The sequence below is a fragment of the Manis pentadactyla genome, chromosome 3 (genome assembly GCF_030020395.1).
Source record: "Manis pentadactyla isolate mManPen7 chromosome 3, mManPen7.hap1, whole genome shotgun sequence".
Taxonomy (NCBI): Eukaryota; Metazoa; Chordata; class Mammalia; order Pholidota; family Manidae; genus Manis; species Manis pentadactyla.
The window spans coordinates 113,981,469-113,992,194 of record NC_080021.1 but is presented as its reverse complement, the minus strand read 5'-3'; positions in this window follow the sequence as shown (position 1 = coordinate 113,992,194).

Below are 10,726 nucleotides of genomic sequence, written 5' to 3'. Positions count from 1 at the left end.
TGTGGACCACTTTGAGTCCCACCCCAATCTCCATCTCCAGGAACGGGGAGGGGCTAAAGGTTGAATCAGTCACCAATGGCCAATGATATAATCAATCATGCCTATGTAATGAAGCCTCCATAATAATCCCTACAGTAGTACAGGGTTTAAAGAGCTTCTGGGTTGCTTAACACACGGAGATGTGTTGCCCTCTGAGAAGGGTTCCATGCCCTTTCTCACATAACCTGCCCTGTGCATCACTTCTGCCAGGATGTCCCTGAGTTATATTCCTTAATAATAAACTGGTAATGTACTTATTAGTCACCTACCATTAATAAAAAGTGCCAGCTTAAATAAAATAAATTAATAATAATAATAATAATAATAATAATAAACTGGTAATCTAGTAAGCAAACTGTTTTCCTGGGGTCTATGAGCTGCTCTGGCAAATTAATCAAACCCAAGGGAGGGGTGTCATGGGAACTTCAATGTGTAGCTGGATGATCAGATGTACAGGTCACAACCTTGACTTGTGATTGGCATCTAAGATGGGGGAGAAGGAAGGCAGTCTTGTGGGCCTGAGCCCTTAACCTGAGGAGTCTGATGCTAACTCCAGGTAGATAGTGTCAGAACTGAATGGAATTGTAGGACACCCAGCTGGTGTCACAGAATTGTTTGGGGTGAAAAAAATCATCCCCATATCTGGTCTCAGAAGAGTACAGGGTGCGTAGCGTTGAGAGGAGATACAGAGGAGTTCCCCCCATACAAAGGGCTAGGAAAAGATTGATAGAGCAAATCTAAAAAAGAAAAAGGTGGAAGGTGAAAACCTTAGCAAAAATCAATAAACAAGAAAGCAAACATATGCAAAAACTAGTTTTCTGGCAGCTTTTTTTTTGGAAGTAACAAAACATTGGAAACAATTTCAATACCTATCAATAAGAGAATGGGTAAATAAGATGTGACAAGATAATACAATGCAGTGCTGTCATTTAAATGAAGGAACTGGAGCCACATGCACCCACATGAGTAAATCCCTAAAGCAATGTTAAGGGACAAAATCAAGTTGCAAAATTACAGGTGCAGTATCATAGAGCATTTATATAAAGTTTCAAGTACATCAAATAAAAATTTTATGACAACACAGAAAATTCCTAAGAAACAAGTCTGGATAAGAAAGATATTTATCTGCTTGAGGTGAGTGGCTTGCTCTATGGAGGCAGGGAGGGAGGGAGGCTGAGAATGAGGGAAAGACACAGAGGGGCCTTTTAACTGTATCTGTTCTATTAAAAAAAGACCTTGAGTAAACAAGGCAAACCTGAATATTTAGTAAATCTGGATCTTAAACACAGAGATGTTTTGCTCTGTTTTTTGAGTCTGAAGTTTTTAATTTTAAAAATACTTTGACAGGAAAAAATTGTTTCAACTGGAAACTTATGTGAAATGATGTTTATTCCATTAAGTTGTTTATCATATACTGTCTGAAGTACCACAAAATTAAACTTTAGCTGGCCTCTGTCCAAAATGAATGCTTAAGACATTTACTAGGACTTGACACCCCTGCTTACTGCTCTGTTCTTTATGTCCTTCTGCTTGTCTGCCCGTTTTTGGGAGCACAGTATTGAGAAAGTACATTGGCCAAATCAACAAATCTAAGAACAAAAAACTGTTTAAAATGAAGAGAAAGGATTATATCCTCAGCTAGTGTTTAATTCTATCAACAGCTCATGTTGAGTATCTTAAATATGGGCTCTATCATCAGATTTCCCTGTTTCAGAAAGATGCATCTGTTACATACAGAAAAGCAGGTCATCCATCACACTTGAATGCTACACAGGGCCTACCCCCTTCTACAGCTCAGTGGCAACTCTTCCATGTGGTTCTCATCAAAGACCTCAAAAGTGCATTTCACATCATAATCTAGAGAGACAACCCAAGATTAAATGCAGGCCCAACACATATACGTTTGAAGATTCAGTAGAGGTATTTCGATTATATAACATATGTAGTCATTTCTGGTACATAAATTGGATTTTTACAGGCCCTTACAGGATCCATAAAGAACCCTCCCCCCTTTTTATATTCTTTGACACTCCTTTGTATAAATATTGACATTTATCCTTTGAGTGGTGCTAACTGGGTGGTGTGCTTCTGCATCCCCATTGGATGACTCAAGTATTAATGCTGAGGATCAGGAAGGAATGAGGAAAGGAAGGAGTAGAAAGGAGAACAAATGGGCTCTGTAGGGACGGTGGGAGTATGAAGGGGGAGCAAGTGGGAAAGCCCAACAGGGAAAGGGCAGAGGGACAGAGAATCTAGCTCATCGGAGGATGCCTCCTCCTCATCTGCTCCTGAGACCACCCATCTCCTGGGCCTTACCAGCCCAAAGACAAACACACAAACCTCTTAGCATTCTGATGAAGGTGGAAGAGTCCCCCAAAGATGCCCACATTTAACTCTTAGAATGAGTTAATATGTCACCTTACATGGCAAAAGGGGCTTTGCAAATATTTATTCAAGGATCTGAGATGGGGAAAGAACCCTAGATTATCATCTGAGTGGGCCCAATGGAATCACAAGGGTCCTTGTAAGAGAGAGGCAGGAAGATCTGACTCAGAGAAGGAGACGTAATGACAGAAGCAGAGGTCAGAAGGAAAGAGAGAGAGACTTAAGACACTGGTCCTGTTGATTCTGAAGATGCAAGAAGGGGCCATGAGCCAAGGAATGCGGGCATTCTCCCAAAGCCAGAGAAAAAGCAAGGAAATGAATTCTTGTGTACAACCTCCAGAAGGAACACAGCCCTATTAGAACTCAAACACATTTAGTAAAGCTGAAGAATATAAAACATACAAAACTCAGTTGTAACAACCCAAAATTTGGTATACTGCAAAATTATCCTTCAGAGGTGAGGGAGAAATAGAGACTTTCTCAAACAAAAACTGAGGGAATTTGTTGCCAGCAGACATGCCTTACAGGAAATGTTAAAAGGAGTTCTTTAAAGAGAACGAAAATGATACAGGTCAAAATCAGATCTACAAAAAAAAAGGAAGAGCATTAGAGAATGAGTAAATGAAGGTGAAATAAAGGCTTTGATTTTTCTTATTGTTATTTATTCTAACAGGTAATTTGTTCAAAATAATAGTAGCAATAATGTATTTGATTATGTATGCTTTTGTATGAATAAGTCAAAAGAGGTAAGTGATCCCTTGTATTATGGCCTCAATGTACTAATACATGGGAATTGTCAGAAAGAATCAAAAACAAGACCAAAAATATGTTGTCTAAAAGTAACCTCTTCAAATATAGACACATATAGATTAAAAGTAAAGAGATGGAGAAACATATACCACACTAACACACAAATCAAAAGAAGTGAGAATAGCTATATTAATTTCAGACAATGCAGACTTCAGAGCAAGGAAGATTATCATGGATAAATAGGGGCATTAGATTAAAAAAGGGGTCAATTTTCTAAGACGACATAACAATCCTTAATGTCTATGTGTTACAGTTGGAGATTTCAGTAACCTTGTATCAGAAACGGACAGATTCAGCAGGCAGATTCAATCAGACCTAACTGACATCTAAAGATTGCTTCATCTAACCACAGCAGAATATACATTCTCCTCGAACTTACCTGGAACATTTGCCAAGACAGACCACATTCTGAGTCGTAAAACACACCATAACAAATTAGAAGAATAAAAATCATACATGCTCTCAGATAACATTGTAATTAAACTAGAAATCAATAATGGGGAAATAGCTGTGTGGGATTTTGACAGTGGACAGGGAGTATATGAGAACTTTCTGCTTCTTTTGTTCAATTTTGCTGTGAACCTGAAGCTGCAATAAAAAATAAAGTCTATTTTTTAAAAGTAAAGGGAAGAATTTCATCAGTATAGAAGCAAAAACTAAAGAAAAAGAAACATTACCAATAAAAATGGAGACATCAATAAGACTAACATTTTTAGAGTGGCAAGTGTGATTAAGAACATTAGCTGACAAAGGACTTCTGAATTCTCTAAAAATGACTCTGACATTACAAACAAGTATTTATATCCAACATGTCTGTCATTACTCAGTCCAGAAATACTGTTGTACAAGCAAAATAATCAGGGAGAGCAATAGTGCCAGATCCTGGTGAAGAACACAATGATAGAATTGTCTTACCATCTGAAACATTAGGAGAGGGAAGCCTATTAGAATCAATGAATAAAAATCATTGAATAATTTAGTTTTAAAAGTTTGGTGAAAAATGAAATGCAATTTTAAATCCTTTATTTTAACTGAGTGTTTCCAGAAAACAGTCCTCTCTTCTCATCAAAAGAAGTTTTAATTTAATCTCATTTTGAAGCTCTAAAATGATTTTAAAGCAAAAACATACAAGTAGATAAGTAATCTTAAAGCTTTAAACTCACTCATTTTATCTGCAGTGTCTCTATTTGATGACCTGAAACTTCTCTTTAAAAAAAATACAGGGACACCATAGAAAGGAGCCACTCTCTCCTCTCAAACTAAGATCAGTGTGCTTCCATTTCCTCCACCTGTGGTCAAGTCAGCCTCTGTGGGTGCTGAGCTTCATTTGGCTCTGCAGACTCCTGTGAAGCCTTGTAAGTTGACCTCAGAATATGTGGGCCATTTCAGAACAGAAAAGCTTGAATCCAATAAAAAGGTGATCTGTGGATGAACTTTGCCAGAAAGTAAGGGAAAGAGTTTCTCTTTCCCTTTGGCGGGAAGGAGGGAGGGAGGAGGAGGCAGGGGGAGAGGGGGGAGGGAGAGAGAGAGAGAGAAGAGAGAAGAGAGGAGGGAAGGAGGGAAGGAGGGAAGGAAAGAAACCGGGCCAAAAAAAAAAAAAAAGCACAGCCTGAAAAAATTCTCAGTTGGACAGTGTCTAAAGCTTTGACCCTGGGATTCACTGCAGGATTTCCCCCGTAACTGCAGATCTGCTGCCATCTCATGGACAATTGAAAGATCTCATGATGAAATAACTATTCTGCAATCGCACATTTATACCCTCCCAAAAATAACAACCGTAAACATTTCTTATAGAAAATGCCCATTCTTCTTGATACATAAATGTCCTTTAAAAAATAATTAACTCAAAAAAAATTTAACTCAGTTTTCTATGTCCAGGGAATTATATATAGCACAAGCATACAAAAGGAATAAAAAACACAAAGCCTACCCAAAGGTTTAATTACAACCATTATTACAAATAAAAAGAATACTTGATATCAAAATTAACTATATATAGTAGAAGTTTGTTTCTATTACTAAAAAGGAAGGACAGACAATAAAGTATGCAACTAAAGAACATTTTTAAAAATTATAAAAGAAAGTCACAGAGAATTAAGAGTTGCAGACAATAACACAGCACCCATACTCCTCAGCACTTCTGCCCACACAAAGTCTGTATACAATTGTTTACAGTAGTTTCATTTGGAATAGCCCAAAACTGGAAATAACTGAAAGGCCCTACAACAGATGAGTATGTGTACACATCCACACCTTTACTACTCAGCAATGAAAACGAAAGAATAGCCACAACGTGGTTGGATGAAGGGCATTATGCAGAGTGGAAAAAAGCTAATCTTAAAAGGTCAACAGCTGTATGATTCTGTTTATATAACATCCTTGGAATGATGGATAAAACAGGAGAAAAGGGAAGTCTAGAATATGTAAGCGGAGACTGCAGTAGAGGTCGGAGCCTGTCTGTCTGATATAGTAGAGGTGGGAGGAAGAAGGGGACCAAACATACACAGGAACTTTTTGGTAACAGGAATGCTCCATATCTTTACTGTGACAGTGATTGCACAAGAGTAGATACTTATTAAAACTCATCAAAATGTGGTCCTAAAATGGGGGGGCTTTAAGTTTAATGTAAAATACACTGCAATAATGAATTTTTTAATTGGCTTAGGAACTTACCCTGCACAGAAATGAAACAACATATAACATTATTCACTGTCCATTCACAGGCAGCTGGTTGAATAAACTGTAATCTACAATGAAGGACTTGGAACCATTAAAAAAAAAAAAAGTGAATAAGAGCTCCAAAAACTGATAATATATGGTGTCAGTGTTCAAGTTACACTGTTAAGTAAGAGAGCAAGATTCAAAAGAGTATATATAGTATATTGCCTTTTGTGGAGAAATGGAAAGAATAATACTGCATAATTCTTGCAAAAAGAAACGCAGGAGGAATAAACCACAAGATTAGTGATAATGACTACATATGGGGAGGGCATGATATCAGGATGGAATCAACAGGGATGGGAACATTCTCTGATTTAGCTTAACAGTACTTTATATGTTAATATATAAATATTAAATTTACTAAATAAAAGGGATGAAACCCCAAAATTAAATCCAAGCAGGAGCAAAGGAACTTATATCAAATGGGTAATAAAACCACATAGAGGAAAAGAACTGACTTGAGTAATTTGAACATGTGACTGTGTACCCATTCTGAGGACAAAAGGAGTACAAGTAGAGCTTTACATTTTTTAGTTTCATGGTTGGTAAGTCTATTGATATTGTAACTCTGAAATCATTTTGTAAGAGTGACTTATATATTTCTATTAATGATAAGTGAACTGTGCAAAAGGTAAGTACAAACAGACGAGTTTATAAATGCACACGGCTATGCTATCTACTACTTTTATATTTATTAGTGTTGTTTTAAAGAACACTTAGATGTTGGTTTTGTGTTTAACCTAGAAACAGTGGTGTGAGTGTAACACATGGGAATATTTAACTGGCTTAAAATTCCTAGACAAAGGAACATAAATCTAAGAAGAACAAATGTCTTGTGGCCAGGCCCCTACACTATTTCCTGACACAGCAAGCTGAAGGCTTAGAGCTCCTATGGTCCGTGCAGACTTCCACAAGCTGAGACACACGGGACACTTTGTGGTTTGAGGTGAGGCCTGCTGTCAATACCCAGGTCTTCGCAGTTTAGGAAACCATCAGTTTTCTCAGTAAGTCCCACATCTGCATTTATCTACTCTACTTAGAAATTACTATACTGTTTATTTCCAGTTCACTGTTGTGGACTACCTTTTCACCTGTCAAAAAGACCACAGAGGAAAACAGCTTGCAAAAGAAAAAAGGAAAACACACATATATGCACATGTACTGTGACACTGTAACCTTAGAAAAATCATTTTTAAATGAGTATGTCCAATTTTATTCTAGAAATCTCTTAAGCCTAGAAAGAAAAAAATGCATTGTTTTCTCCATGTGCATTATAAAACTGACTTATGGAACAATATAGTAACTCAGAAGGCCAATAACCAGGATATGCTAAAATCAGCTAATACTTATTGAACCACACTGGGTCAAGCTTTACTGTAACTCATTTAAATTTCACAAAAACCCTATGAAGTTGAAACTATTATCCCATTTTCAATATGAAGAAACTGAGACCCAAAAAGGTTAAGGAATTGGCCAAAGGTCAAACAGCAGTAAAATCCCTGAATAGGTATGTAAGCTTACTCTAATTACAAAGGACCATGCTCTTAACCATTATGCCATGCTCATTTCTAGGAAACTTGCAATGAACAGGCAATACCTATTTTTTAATATTAACTATTCCTGAGGGTAGAAAAAACATCTTCCTAACTTTATGACTTGCAACAGAACATGAAGTTAGCAACAATGGGAACCATAGCCTAGTCTCACTATGACTACATTAGAAAAAAAGACCAAAACTGGTAGATTTTAGGGAGAGCATGGCCTATGGAAATCCAAGGAGTGCCCTGGCCTTAGAGAGAGCTGGCAGGATCTGCGCCCCTGCTGGCCAAAGAGCTGCAAGTGAGTGGCCTCTAAGGAAAGGCTGGTGTGTGGGCCTTAAGAGCAGCTGTGAAATAGGAGGTTTCCTTCAAACACTTTGTCAGGGCACAAATTCAAGATGATATCAAAACAAAACAGACGCCTGCAATTTCCTCTGCAGTCTGATGAAAACTGCAGAGTTCCCTTCGTTGCATTAAAAGAATGGCTTTTAAGGCATAAAATGAAATATACAGGATTAAAGAAAACCAGTCACACTAAAGTACTTTACCTACCAAGGTTAAGAGACCCTAAAATAGAAGGCCAAAGTAGATTCTAGTGCTTATGGGAATTTAATCTAGGACAAAAGTGGTATTTCAATTCAGTGTGAAAAAGAAAATGCATTTAATGTGTGCACAGGCACACTGGCTATCCATATGGAAAGGCTCTCTTTTTTGTGTCATAAGCAAAAATAATTCCAAATTAAAGATTTTAAAAGAAAAAAGAAAATTTCAGAACAGGTTAAGGAGACCATTAAGTGCTATCTAAGAACTGGGGAACCCAGAAGGTATAAAACACAAAACATACCTTGTAAGGAAAAGCATAGCATAAACAAAATGAAAAAAAACACAGGTTAGGGAAAAAATGCTTTAAACATATATAGAGCTAAAGCCAGCCCAACGGCTGTACCAAGACAGAACTGGCCTGACCTAGGTTCAGATGCCTATCCCTGAACTATTTATTTTATGGAGGGGTGGGGGTGATAGAGGTAAAAGATATCTGAGCCAACTCTAGAGTTGGGGGTGTGACAACCCCATCTATACCATATTCATGATGAGGGGTAGATATCCAAAGAAAAAGTGAGTGGTGTCATGAAAGAAGGAAGTGAATGCTGGATGGACAATCACAACATACATGAAAAAGGAGTTAAAAAATGAAAAATTAAAATTGTTCAATCTTACTAGTAATTAAAGACTACAAATAAAAGTACATAATTTGCTGCTTATTAGGTTAACAAAAGAAAAAGAACTCTGGTTTGTGTGTGTGAGAGATGGTGAGGGGCAGGGCTGGGAGAGGAGATCACACTATGATCAGAAATGTGTATGTGACCAATAGCTTTAACTAGGAGGCATGTGGGCAAATCATATGCCACAGTCCTGATTCTTAAATACAAAACAAAAGCTGGTAACAAAGAGTAAAATGTAAAGCCCCATAATGTAGCAGAAGCTGACTATCTTGTTTTCTCTCCAACCTGATACATGTTCCCATGAAAAGAAATTCAGAAAATCTGGGGTACATCTATATTCCTCAGCTCCAAGTCTTGACTTGATTCAGCCTGTTTCTTTCTATGCTCTTCTTTCAACGGTCCTAGACAATACCTGAAGTCTATAGTTGATTGCCCTCAGCATAGCTGGGGTTTGAACTAGTATAATGTCTTCTCAAAACTGATGAAACACTTTACCCCTATATCTAACTAGGGAAAATCCATGAAGGACAAATAACTTCCTAAGTATGACAGCTGAAAAGGACCCCAGGATACAGAAGCATAATGCATGAACACTGAGAAGACCTACAATTAGAGTCCCAAGGGGAGTATCCCAGCTCACCGGAAAGTCAGTGAGAAATTACATACTAAACTCTAATGGGTATAAGGTAGGTCTGTGCCATCCCGCAGGTAGAGCAAATAGTGGTAGAAGAAGGATTCTCTTATGAGCTACGGAGCCAGTCCCATACCCAGAACAAAATCACGTGTATTTCTCAAGTATGCAAACTACAGTGAATCAAAATCAAGTTCAATTCCACTGCATTCAATTAGAAAGTCAACACCACATGTGAAATTGTATATGGTGATTAAATCAAGTACTTAAAACATCCCCCAGATTTCAATTTTGAGCAAATAACATTCCTAGATTTAACTTCTTTTCTTATGTCCAATTACAACTAGGAAGTTGAGGTGCCATACCACCTCTGACTTTGTACCTTTTCTAAGTCAGGGATTTTCACGCAACCCTGAGAAGGTAAAAGAACTGAGACCACCTATTCCACTACCCTACCTGAACTTTTAGGTCAAATGACTTACACACTTCATTTACATCAACAGGGCTTACTCTATAACCAAAAACTCTGCAATATTTCTATTACACATAACAAAAGAACAATACAGAGACACGGGAACAACTGCCTTATCTCTACTGTCTTAAAACAAAAAGCTAACACCTAGCCATACCCAAAGGAGCAGTGGTTAAGAGCATGGACTTACGAGAATGCCGTGACTAGAATCCAGCCCCTTAGCTAACTTAGCTATGCAATCATCTGGGAAGTGATCTAACTGATCTAGGTTTCATTACAACCTCTTAAGGCTGCTGTGAGGTTTACTGAGATATTCCAGCACTTAGAACAGCATGTGGCACCAAGGAAGCTTTCAATAAATGTTACTATTACTATTAATATAAACAGAAGTTATTTATCTGTCTGTTTAGGTCTATATCAGTACTCCTAGAAGTCAAAACACTATATTCTAATTGTTCGTATGTGTACCATCTGGCACTTTAAAACTACTTTAAATTGAAAGCTTTTCACCTAAGATTGGGAACAAGACAGGGATGCCCACACTCCCCACTGTTATTCAACATAGTACTGGAGGTCCTAGCCATGGCAATTAGACAAAACAAACAAATAAAACGCATCCAGATTGGTAAAGAAGAAGCCAAACTGTCACTATTGGCAGATGACATGACATTGTACATAAAAAACCCTAAAGACTCCACTCCAAAACTACTAGATCTAATATGTGAATTCAGCAAAGTTGCAGGATAAAAAATTAATACACAGAAATCTGCTGCACTAATGATGAGCTAGCAGAAAGAGAAATTAGGAAAACAACTCCATTCACAATTGCATCAAAAAAAATTAAATACCTAGGAATAAACCTAACCAAGGAAGTGAAAGACCTATACCCTGAAAACTACAAGACACT